Source organism: Adiantum capillus-veneris, chromosome 16 (genome assembly GCF_014529385.1).
Source record: "Adiantum capillus-veneris isolate H3 chromosome 16, ASM1452938v2, whole genome shotgun sequence".
Classification (NCBI taxonomy): Eukaryota; Viridiplantae; Streptophyta; class Polypodiopsida; order Polypodiales; family Pteridaceae; genus Adiantum; species Adiantum capillus-veneris.
The window spans coordinates 868,099-876,120 of NC_140946.1; positions in this window are offsets into that span (position 1 = coordinate 868,099).

An 8,022-nucleotide genomic window follows, 5' to 3' on the forward strand; every position below is an offset into this window, starting at 1 on the left:
TAACTTGAGGTGGGCTATCTCGAGTGGTTCCTTTGTAAAAAGAAGTGATTTGGCTTTGTATGGATCCTCTGTGTACATACTTTGCTCCCAAGGGTAGTCTTTGAGTCTGCGGATCTCTAGAAAGAAGAGACCTAGGCACCTCCGATCATAGTAATCCATGATGCGGGATAAGGGGCCAAAGCCCTTCCTAAATAAGCAATGAAAACGTTTGCGGAACTCTTAATATGTTGTGCATAGGTAAATATAGTGCTCCTCTATCTTTGGCTCTCTTTGGCAAACTTGGCATAATCTCTCCTCTGGGGATATACCTCTGTATCGGCCAATCTATATCTCCAACTAGCGAGATGAGATGCGTAGCTAACCAATAACACATCTAATGTCGTGAGATAGGTGGGTGTCCATATACTTGGGGCGCGAGATAACCCATCATCTGTCGTTCGGAGAAGATGGTCTCAATAAAAACCCATCTTCATCCCCAACTCATGTGATTGAGACAACCAAGTCCTCCTAGTATTCAGCTAAGTCCTCCGAGTATCTAGTAGAATGAGATCATGTCTAATAATTGTTAGGTGTGGAGCTTGATTCACCGCTAGTAATTTTTATTCTAAATAACGCACATTTGTAAGGTCCGTGTTATGAGGAGAAGCCATTGTGCGTGGGAAAAATCACTCGTCGAAAAACTGACGGTGACAGGAAAGTGACAGGAAAACGGTTGGTCGGTTGTCAATGGCCGGCGGATGAGTTTCAGTCGGACTTGGCTACGGCTACACATGGACGCATGGACGAATTTCAGACGGACTTGTCTACCTAAGGATGGCCACACATGGGTGCATGGGAGAGTTCAAGATGAACTTGTCTACACAAGGGCGGTGTGCGCTCCTTGCCGCACTGTCGAAGCAAGGGACTTGCCAATACACCGTATGGGAGCCACAAACGGCTCCAAGCACACAACAAGCCTAAACTAGCAAGCTCAAGAAAACAAAGGGTGTGTCACTCACCGCTCTACGCTCGCCTTCGTGGTGGATTCCTCGCCGCGATGAAGAAGAAGCTGCAGTCGTGCCGTGCTCAACCGCTTTGCCGCCGTCGTGCCTTCGTAATGCTCGATCGCACACACTCTCCCTCTCTCTCTCTCTCACACACACACACAAGGAGGTGAAGAAGAAGAAGATGATATAGTGGTGTAGTTCCTTTCAGCATCGTTCAATTGACGGCTTGCAAAGCTAATGGGATAGTCCAATTTATGTTCTCCTGGTTGAGTGAGAACACACCCAATAGCAAAGTTTGATGCATCAATATGCACATGGAAAATGACATCCCAGTTAGGTGTCCTTAAAATCGGAGCACTTGCTAGTGTTTTCTTCAATTGTTCATAGGCCTGGTCACACTCTTCAGTCCATTTAAATTCAATGAGAAGCTTGTACAAAGGACGTGCTATCTCAGCGAAAAATAAAATAAACCGTCGATAATAACCCACGTGTCCCATGAACCTTTGAACTCCCTTGTAATTGGTTGGTGGTGGTAACTCTAGAATCACTTTAATTTTGCTCTCATCGGTTGAGATACCATTCTTGGATACTATATGCCCTAAAATAACTCCATGCTTGACCCAAAATTGGCATTTGAACGGGTTCAATGAGATACAATATAACCTACATTTTTCAAACACCTTCCGCAAACATGATAGATGTTCTTTCCAAGAAGAGTAAACACAAAGGTCGTCTAAGAAAGCTTCACAAAACTCTCTCAAATATTCTTTAAAAGCAGTGTTTATTAATCGTTGGAATGTAGCAGGGGCATTTGTTAAGCCAAAAGCCATCACACGAAATGCAAACACGCCAAATTCTGTGATGAAGGCAGTTTTAGCTTGGTCCTCTAGCGCTATCGTGATTTGGTTGTAGCCTGAGTACCCATCTAGAAAGCTATAAGCTTCCTTGCCTGCAACTCTTTCGAGTACATGTTCGGAATATGGTAGGGGGTAATGGTCTCTTCTAGTAGCTGCATTAACTTTTTTGAGGTCCACGCACACCCTGAGTTTCCCATTCTTTTTTGGCACGATAACTATTGGCGACACCCATTCAGAGTGTTCAATAGGATATATGAACCCACATTTGATAAGCTTTTCTAGTTCTTCTTGAATGATCTTTGCATACTTAGGATTCATCGGGTAGGGTCTTTGTTGTACGGGCTTCGCAGTGCTAATCATAGGGATTGTATGTTGGACCACAGAAGGCGGAACACCTTTCATATCATGGTATGTCCAAGCGAATACGTCCTTGAATTCCTTGAGAAGCTCTTTGAGGACCGCCTCTTCAACTTCTGTGAGGTCTTGGGCAATAAAAACAGGTTTTGATTCTTCACCGGGGTCAACTAATTCTATTTCTTTAACTATTGCCGGACCATCATAGATTCCATTATTCCCATCGATAGGTATTCTTTGGGCTTTTGTGTACACAACCTTTGCTTCCCCTGTGGTGTAAGATTTGAAATGTTCTGGTGCAGGATGCAAGTCTGTGGATTCTGGTTGTGCGTTGGTTTGTACTTCCATTTCTGCTTTCTTGTGTTGTCGAGCTAACTCTTGGTTTTGACGCCTCCTTGCAGTGCGGCTCAACTTTGGCTTGTCTATGATCTCTAATTGAGCTATGTCATGGGGTCGTGGTCTACACCACATAACATTTTGGAGATATTCACCCCAATTGTCTACCAATTTTCGATGAGCATCACATGCTCCTATATAACTGAGCCATTCTGCTGAGGATCTCTTCTTGTTTATCCTAGCACGTACATTGGCTCGATATCGACGCCTCTTAAGGTTTTTCTTTTTCTTATTTGAGACCTGCTTTTGATTTGCATTTAGATCTGGCTCACTAAAGGAGTCCTCGTTGGTGTCCTCTTCACTCTCGGAGGAGCTATCATCGGTTGATGTGCTCGGTCCTTCCGAATGTTTTGACTCAGAACTTGCTCCACTCTCTAATTCATGAGATTCAGAATCCGTTTCACTCTGGGAGACAGTGTCCAAGTCGTGTTGGTCAAAGTCTTCTATTGAGCTATCGGTGTCACTGTCAGATTGGTCCACAATTGCCTTGCCCTTAGAAGATGCATGTATGGCACTTATCATGTTCAGAGGTGCAATTTGTGGTACCTCTTCCCCCTCTGGTGTGACCCAAGTGGTTCCTCTATTTCCCTAGGTATCTATGGTTGATGCTAGGTGGACCCAATCCACATTGTCTGATTCCGTCATACCCGGTAACACATCCATGTAAGGAGAATCTTGGCCAATGTCTGTATCCTTCTTACAAGTGTAACAATATTGTAGTGGGGCCGAGTGAACCGTGGTGTCAGAGCGATGATCAATAATGGTTTTACTCCCTAAGGGGTGTACCTTACCAGTCACCAAATCCACTCTAAGGACAGAGTCTTGGAATTGCAAATAGACATGATTTTTAGACCAATCGTGAACCATTTGTGCTTCCCTCATGAATGGTCGTCCTAAAATCATTTCATATGACATAAGGTGTTTAGAGAAATCCATTACAATGAACGTATGTCGTACCTTGTGTCCTAGAACTTTGATCTTAAGATCCTTGAGCATCCCCATAGGTTTGGCTATGGTACCATTTGCCATCTTTACCACAATGTTAGTAACACTGAGGCGGGGTTTTCCCATGGATTCCCAACAATCTTTTGTAACGATGCTAACTCCCGCACCACCATCAAGAATTCCCTTTATAGTTAATCCCTTGGTAGTGATGGGTAGGGTCGCATTAGACTCGTCGCCTTCAAAATACTGCCCTAATTCGTTAATGGGTACCTCGATCACAGACTCGTGTCCATCTAAGTCAAGTGATTGCACATGATTTTCCTCATCAATCATAATCGACTCAGGCCTATTTGGTTGCGCAAACTGCGGTAATCCCGTTCGTAGCTCTCCATTAAGGAATGCTCGAAGTGCAAGGAATAACTCAGGATCTCCATACAGCTTTGCTATGATCGTGGTTCGGACCTCAAAAGACATGAAGTCCACTAGTTTGGCAACATTCATTGGCGTTTTGCAGGGTGTAGGTCCCTGACTAGGAACTGGTGAGGATGGAATCTCATATTCCTCAATGGGATCAGGTATTCCTTCGTTAAACATCCTTTCCAACAAGAAGGGTGTATGCTCACTTTCTGATGTCCCGTCCTCACTCCCTTCTTGGATGATACTAGATATGGCTAACGGTCTATGGTTCATGTGGGGTGGATGAACTTGCGTGGGAAACACTGTGTCATGAATTTTGACATGCATGGGTTCTGGTTCTAGTTTCCTTTGAGTCTCCTTCACTAAACCTCTTAGATGTTTCACCTGCTCAATCTCGTCTACTGGGTTTGGGTACGTCCCAATCTTCTTTTTACGATTCTTCCCTTTTTGCCCCTGCGGTTTATCTTGGGGGTCTTGGATTGGATTTGGAAACACTTGTGGTGTTTTCAGAGGCTCTTTATGGTTTTCTCTTATTCGGTTTTCATTTGGTTCCATGTTACGGTTTTCTTTGTCGGTCTTTCCCTTTGTGGTATTGGTTCTAGTCTCCATTGTCTCGACTGAATCTGAATCATCCTCGAGGTCATTCATATACACGGGGTCATCTCCTGTTCCTATGTTTGTTTTGGAACTTGGCTTTGAATTTTCCGTATTCTGCGACTTCTTCCTTCGTGTCTTCTTTTTCTTTGCTTGGATAACTGACGCGGTATCTCTCTCTTCGAGGATATGTCCTGGCCCTTGAAGCATGGACCGTGTAATCGCATAAGCGGGTGCGACGGGTGGTATTGGTGATGTTAGACTAGCAATTTCGACCAAATTCAGGGGTGTGATTTTAGGTGCATTTGGGTTATAGGGGCATTGGGCAATCAAGTGATCTATGCCACAACGATTACATGTGAGTATTGGCATTGCAGACGTGCTCCCTTGATTCATTTGCATCTGTGCAGCATTCTTTTGCAGCCTAATAGGGCACTCCGCTGCTCGATGTGGTCCACCACACTCGTAGCATTGAAGAGGTGGCCTCCTAGCCTGGGTGTTGATATTTTGACCTCTGAATGCGAGAGCAGCAGCTTGATAAACCGGCTTGACTTGTCCCCAACAATCTTCCATGTAGTATATAGGACATTCTTCCAATGTATCAAGTCCGTAGGCAATACTAGTGTCTATTTCCTCCTCACAGCCATCTGCATAAGCATTTGATGGCTCGCAACCCACTTGGTTCATAGGGGCGACTCTTGGATGCGGGGGCTGCGGTCCTAGCACAGGAGGTGGTAGCGGTGTAGCTTGTACAACATTTTGAGATCTAGGGACCATGTGTTGCGGTAGTTGCTCAACAGGTGGAGTAGGCATCAATACAGGAGCTCGAGGCGCATCCGTCCAGGCTACAGGTGGTCTATTTGCCATCATACGTTTGATCATTAAACAATCCTTAGCTTGGTGACCATACCTACCACATGCGTTGCAAGTTCCATTAAATTTTACTCTAAACGTAGGGCACTCACTAGTGCTATGTGGACCTAAGCAAATGGAACACCATTGTTGCTCCCTTCTTGGATACATGTGACTATTTTGAGGGGGTCGATTATCCTTAAGAGACTCTTGGATTGCCTTGGTGAGGTCTGTCAAGAATGTCTCAAATACCTTTGGCTCATTGGCAATGGGCTTTGCAGTCATGGGTTCATACTCAATGGCTTGTGAGCTAGTGGATCTCGTATCAGTAGACACCCTCATGCCTGCTATCATCAAGTTGTCCTCTAGTTGGATTGCATTGGCAGTGACATCTTCCCAGGTTGTGATACCTCTAATCACTAGTCCATTATAGATTCCTTCATTCCTCAACCCTCGAATGAATCGATCAAGCAGTTGGTTATTGTTGAAGCGCTCATTTACAGGGCAGCGAGAGTTTAAGTGCTTTAGACGACTAATGAAGTCCCTTAGTGACTCTCCTTCCTTACGTTCGGCCTTCTGTAGCTGAGATGCTACACCCCAAAGCACACTTTCTCGTATGTACTCCTTTAGAAACAACCTTCGAAGGGTAGGGTAGATTGTTTTCTCGTCCACCCTTAGGGTCCTATACCAATCTCCAGCCTTCCCACTTAATGTCAAGCTTAAGGCATTGCACTTATGTAGTTCGTTGCATTCCCCTAAGGAATCACATACTTGTTCAAACACTTCAATGTGTTTCCTAGCATCTTCGTCCCCATTGAATTTTTGCGTGAGTTTGGCAATTTGTACTGCCTTACTTCTAGGCTCTCTATCAGATGCGTGACGCATATTTTTCGCGATAGATCGACCTATGGTTTGAGCAAACGCTGCCAAGTCACCTATGTGAGGAGGTAGGGCCGGTGGAGGTACTCTTGGAATCATATGTGGGAGAGGAACGGGTACCGGTCTTGGCATATGTATAGATGATGTAGGATATGGAACATAACCGGGCATAGGTCCACTCGGATAAGAGCTAGGGAGCGGCACTCGAGGAGCATAAGCAAGTGGTACAATTGGAGGTGTGGGGGCCATGTGTGCATAAGGGGCTAGAGGCACATAGGGTCGAGGCCCCATATTAGGTACTACAACACTAGGTAGTGGCACTGCGCTAACCGTAGATGTCATCGGTACATTCTCTGTTAGGCTTATCCCTGGAGTGAGCACTGTGTTTTCCTTAATAGAGGGTTAAGCCAAGTTAGGGAAGCTAAAGTTTTCGCTCGGAGGCTCAGATTGCATAGAGACCCCAGGTGAAATGACGTAAGATGGGTCCATGGGGCTCATTAGAGGAGTCTCCATTTGTGATAGAGTAGGCTGTTGAGCCTTGCTCGTATCCAGAAATCTCATGGGGCCAGTTGAGAGTATATTTACCCCTCGGTTTTGCCTTTCTGATTGAATAATGCCATGGATAACATTACAGATCATTTTCTGTTGATCTTCGATGCTCGTGGCACTAGAAGTGGATTGTACAATCTCTATCCATCCTACATGGTAGGCGTGGCCAGAGTGTAGATCCGTCAACACCTCAGTGTGGAGGTCGTATGTCCAATGATCATTAATGAACAATCCTTCTAGAGTCGACGTGTTAACGGTTTCTTGTGAGGTAGAAGCAATGTTGCTCCCCGTGGTTTTACTTGTCACCAACGGTACTCTAGAGGGAACTTCTGAAGGAGGCATCTCAACAGGGCCTTCTTGGTAAGAAGTTGGCAGGATATCCACATGGACACTCTTTGGGGGTGTGGGGTCCACGTGCGATGTGAAAGGAGAGTCCACTTCCCCACCCCCTTCGTGTGCTTCATTTGCATCAGGTTCCGAGCGAGTAGCTCTACCTAATGTTTCCATGAAACGGCTAAACATACTAGTACTAGGCTGTGGAGCTTCGGGAGGTGCATGGCCTTCTCTCTAAGTGTTTTGGGTAGGGTATGCTTCCATGATTTTTGAGTCGGAGGAGGAATCACTAGCGGCTATTTTAGGGTCTTGGGTGGTGCTACCTTGTGTCCCCGCTGAGGGTCTAGAGCTTATCGTGGATGGGTAATGGGTGTCCGTATGAACAGAGGCACTCTCAATATGCTCGTGTTCTAGCACCCGCCCAGAGCGTAAGTGCATGTGCTTTTGATACCCTAAGGTGTCAAAAAGCTGCTCTAGGAGGCCTTGTGACTAGTTTTTAGCGTGTTTTTTGTTTGCTTTTTTGCTAGATTTTTTAGAGCGTGTCGTGGAATGGGCCGTGTGATAGCTCGAAACGAGCGTATCGGTCAGAGGGTCGTGCCGTGCTTTACAGCCCTCCGTTTGGTCACTCTATGCCCTCGGAATCCCTAAAACTGTCAATTTCCAGTAGGGAACTAGGCCCAAACTAGAAAGTCTAAGGGTGCAAGTGGGAAGACAAAGGAGGAGAGTGGAGGACTTGTCCCACATGCCTGATCCCATTGAGGAATATGAGATTCCATCCTCACTAGTTCCTAGTCAAGGACCTACACCCTGCAAAACGCCAATGAATGTTGCCAAACTAGTGGACTTCATGTCTTCTGAGG